This window comes from Nylanderia fulva, unplaced genomic scaffold (genome assembly GCF_048542155.1).
Source record: "Nylanderia fulva isolate GAGA-0341 unplaced genomic scaffold, ASM4854215v1 Scaffold394, whole genome shotgun sequence".
Taxonomy (NCBI): Eukaryota; Metazoa; Arthropoda; class Insecta; order Hymenoptera; family Formicidae; genus Nylanderia; species Nylanderia fulva.
The window spans coordinates 65,584-69,918 of NW_028190471.1; positions in this window are offsets into that span (position 1 = coordinate 65,584).

The window sequence follows — 4,335 nt, forward strand, 5'->3', positions numbered from 1 at the left end:
CCCGCGAGACGCGGGAGACGTTCGAGGCCTTCAAGGGGTTTCCGTACTGTAACCAACGCGGGCCAGGCCGGGGACGCCGCGAAGTCCGTAACCTCCGAGTACCGTGGGCGCGCTTTCGCGGTCTCGACGCAACGTGAATAGTGCGGCCTGATACCTTTCGGTACCCCCGAGCCGGCCGGGCAAAAGAGGGTTGTCGGTGCCGTTTTACCGGGACGCGAAGACACCGACCCGGGGCCCTAACCCACACCCGGGGTCGCGACGTTCTACTTGGGGGGAAAGGAGACGACGAGCGCCGGAAATCGGCGCAGGGAGGTGCCCGCCGGAGCCGCAAGGAACCATCGTGGTCTTTCTTGGACGAAAAAGAGAAATAATCGTGGGGTCTTGATCGCGTCGCGCGCGTCCGAGGACCGGCGGACCGCCCCCCCAGGGAGGCACGGCACAAAAGTAGAGTTGGTTTTCTTTCGGAGCTTCCCCGCAACGGGAGAGCCGGGCGGAAGTCTTGAAGAAACCGTCGGACCGACACATTTGACAGTTTGTCAAATATATCGACCCCTTCTCTGTTATATATATATATTATAAAAAATATATGGGGTTTCCCGGGCATCGCGATCGCAAACCGTGTGTTCCGACACGTGACCGCCCCCCGCGAAAAGGGGGAGGGCCCCGGTCGACAAAGGGGGTGCTGCACACACGCGGCGGGGCAGGTTACCACGGTTCCGCTCAAGGGAAATGCGTTGTGGGTGTGTGGCCGGAGAATGGCACAAAAAACGACGGGATCGCAAAAAGGCCTCGTCCAAATTGCTCAAACACCCGCCGGGGCGGTCTCTTTTGCCGACTATTTTGGCAGAGGGCGCACGGCCCCCTCGTATATAAAAACAAAACAAAAAATTCCGTAAATCCGTTATTTTTTTTCTCTGAAAGGGCCCCTTTTCAGGCGCCATTCGGGTCCCGACGCTGCGAGCGCGCGTCTCCCCCAAAAGAGGCTCTCGCGCAGAGCGGACCTCCGGAACGTTAAGACCTTTCCCGGGTTCCCCTACGGAAACCTTTTTCGACTTTTATTTCCCCTCAAAATGATCAAGTTTGGTCACTTCCCGGCAACATGGGCCCAATGCCAGCATTCCGCGCACCGCCCAAAGACCTCACTAAATCATTCAATCGGTAGTGCGAGGGCGGTGTTTTACAAAGGGCAGGGACGAAATCACCGCGAGCTTAGACTCGCCCCTTACTGGGATTCCCTCGTTCATGGGGAACAATTGCAACCCCCAATCCCTGAGAAGGAGGTTCAGGGGTTACCCGGGCCTTTGGGCCCAGGGAACAACGCTGATTCCTCATGAAAGCGCGTGCGGCCCAAAACACTAAGGGCTCACGCCCTTTATTGCTCAATTCGGCGGTAGAAGCGCCTGTTTTCTAAAAAGATTTTTTTGTACGTTGGTAGAAAAAAACCCCCCCCCCCGAACCGGGGGCCCTTCGCGATACCTAGGTACCCCTATTTAGAGGTAGAGTCTCGCTTTATGGAAAAACCAGAAAATCGCTCCACAAACTAAAAACGGCCTGCCCCACCACCCCGAATCAAAAAAGAGCATCAATCTGTAACCCTTCCGGTGTCGGGGCCCGGGTGGGGTTTCCCCGTGTTGATAAAATTAAGCCGCAGGTCCATCCTGGGGGGCCCCTTTTCCGAAACCTTTAAGTTTCGTTTTGAAAACCTATTTCCCCCCGGAACCCAAAAGTTTTGGTTTTCCCCGGAAGCGCCCCCCAGTCCGGGGGAAACTTCGGGGATCGCTAGGGCTCGTTTAGGGTTTTAAACTAGGGCGGATCTGACCCTTGAACCTCTAACTTTCGTTCTGTTAAATAAATGAGGAGAGAAGAAGCGTTGCGGAATGGGAGATAGGGTATGAGGTAATTGGGCGAGACTCCGTAAATTCCGTTTCGGAGCGAACAAAATTTTTAAAAAGTGCGAGTGAGAAAATTGGACATGTGGGGAATTGGGAAAAAGATGATGAAAATGTTTTTTGCAAAAATGAGAGAAAACAGGGGAAAAGGATGGTGTAGATCGAGCGAGTCGGGATTTAAACCACGGCGGGGAAATGGAAGAGCATCGGCGTGAGTGCGAAAAAAGTTGAAAGACGGGGATTTAAAAGGTCAGGAAGTGAATGTGAAAAAAGTGAAAAAGAAAGAGAAGATTTTTCGGTAATGGGAGCGGATGTGCAATGCGAATGTGACAAGTGGGAAAATAAAGGAGAGAAGATGAAAAGGGAGCAAATCAGAATGGGTGTGAAGGGGGTGAGGAAAGTGGGGAAAGGGAGTTTTAGGTTTAGCGATGAGCGAGAGTGAGTTGAAAAGAATAAGAGAGGTGGTCAGTTTTAAAAATCTGGGCCCAAAGGTTTGGGTCCTCAAGATGGCCCAAAAAATCTTGTAGATGGCCGAAGATATGGCGAGTGAAGGTTAATGAGAGAAAAGTATGAGAGGAGTTGAAAGGGCAGTGGATGAGAAGTATTTTTTGGAAAAGTGTGCGTGTTGTGGTAGGAAACGAAAAAAAGAGCAAACCCGCGGAAAATTGATATTTGAAGTTACGAGGGAAAAAGAAATTGTTGTGTGGGACGATGTTTTTGCATTGGAAAGGCCTTTAGGTGAAAGAGTTTTTCAGGTGCTGAGGTGCCACAAGGCTTGCATTTTGGGGAATGATGCGGCAAGCCCGAAAAAGGGAAAACGTGCCAAAAATGTGGATGGGTGGACACATGAGAGAGATTGTAAAAGGAAAGTGGTGTGGAAACTTAAAAATGAGAGGGGGGCAAAAGTGATCACTCGGTTTGTCCGAAGTGTTCCGGAAACCCCTGGGCGTTTAGAGAGAAGAAAACAAGAATAAATGACGAAGAATGGGGCGTGAATGTGGGGCAGTATAACTGCCCAAAGAGCGTAAAGCTTATGTGTGATCGGGGGTGAGATGAAAGCGCGAACGCGATGGTGAACATGCTGCAAGAACCCTTGAAACATGAAATTGGTGGGTTCCCATAGGTATGGATGTGATTGTTGCGAAAGTGGGAGGTGAAAGCCCCCGTGGTGGTAAAGACTCAGGTTGATATTGCGTGAGAGAGTGTACGAAAAAGTTGGGTGAGTGTGGGTTTAAGGGGGCTTTGGGAAATGAGTGGTGTCCTGATTTCCCGTATGGTAAAGGGATCGAGCCGTACTTGGCGTACTGGACAGAGTAAAGGGGACGGCGGGGGAAAGCGTCTGTGATAGGTAGGAGCGAATGCCGTCTTCCCCGTGGGATAGTGTTACGTCCCCCTTGCAGGCGGCGTGTTTTCGCGAGTGTTATTCGCGTTGCCTACTCGAACTTGCGCGAGAAACGCGTTTAAAAGGAAATTTTTGGGATACCCCCGCGAAAGGGTTTTTCCCACAAAAGGGTTTCACGAGCGAGGAAGGGGAAAAAAGGTTACCCTTAAAAAGCGTTCGGCGGGAGCCCTTTTCTGTAATTCTACGTTTGATCGTGGTTCGTTTTATCTCGCCGGGACGCTTTTGGGGTTACGCGAGTAGTTTGTATACAACTCGAAATTGATAGGTCACCCCCCCGTGAGAGGGGAGGCGGTTGGCGTCCGCAAACTATCCCAACTAAAATCCATTGGTTAGGGTATTTTTCGGATCCGCGTCCGAACAAATTTAGAATTCGAGGTAACGGGCGAAGCATGAAGACAAAGGCGGCTTAGTTTTAAAAAGGATGTACCGATACCCCCTTTTACAGTAATACGGGGTCGAAGGTATTAGGAGATTTCCTGGAAGAGGGTTACACCCTAAAGGGGATTGGGACATCTATACTTGCCACGTTTGTTTTATAAAAGATCAGCGTTTTTCGCTCGTAGATGGTTGATGAGACGGACGTTGTCGAGAGGTCGGTAAATGTCGGTAAAGTGAGTCGATGTGGCGTCGATATAACGTCGGCAACTATCGGTAACGATCGTCGGTAAGGCGTCGGTATAAGCCGTTGGTAAATCGTTGGTAAGATCGTCGGTAAAAGAACGTACGTCGGTATACTGTTGGTAAATCGGGAGTGTTCCTAATAGTTTATGTTTAAATGACTACTTTGTTGTAGTTTCCGCAGTGACGAGGAAAAGGGGAAAAAATGCGTCGGAGATTTTTCAGAATGTTCTTTCCAGTGGTAAAAACCGTTCTGAATTGCTAACACCGCGATTCCTGGGTTTAACATAATTTCATTCCCTTTAGTAGCACTTTTTGATCGTTCGGCTCGTACTTGGAGGTAGTGCGTGGGCGAGGGTCGTTCATGGGATGTTTGGCGGCGGCAGGCGTCGTGGTTGGAACTTATTTGGGATGCATTACTTAGGA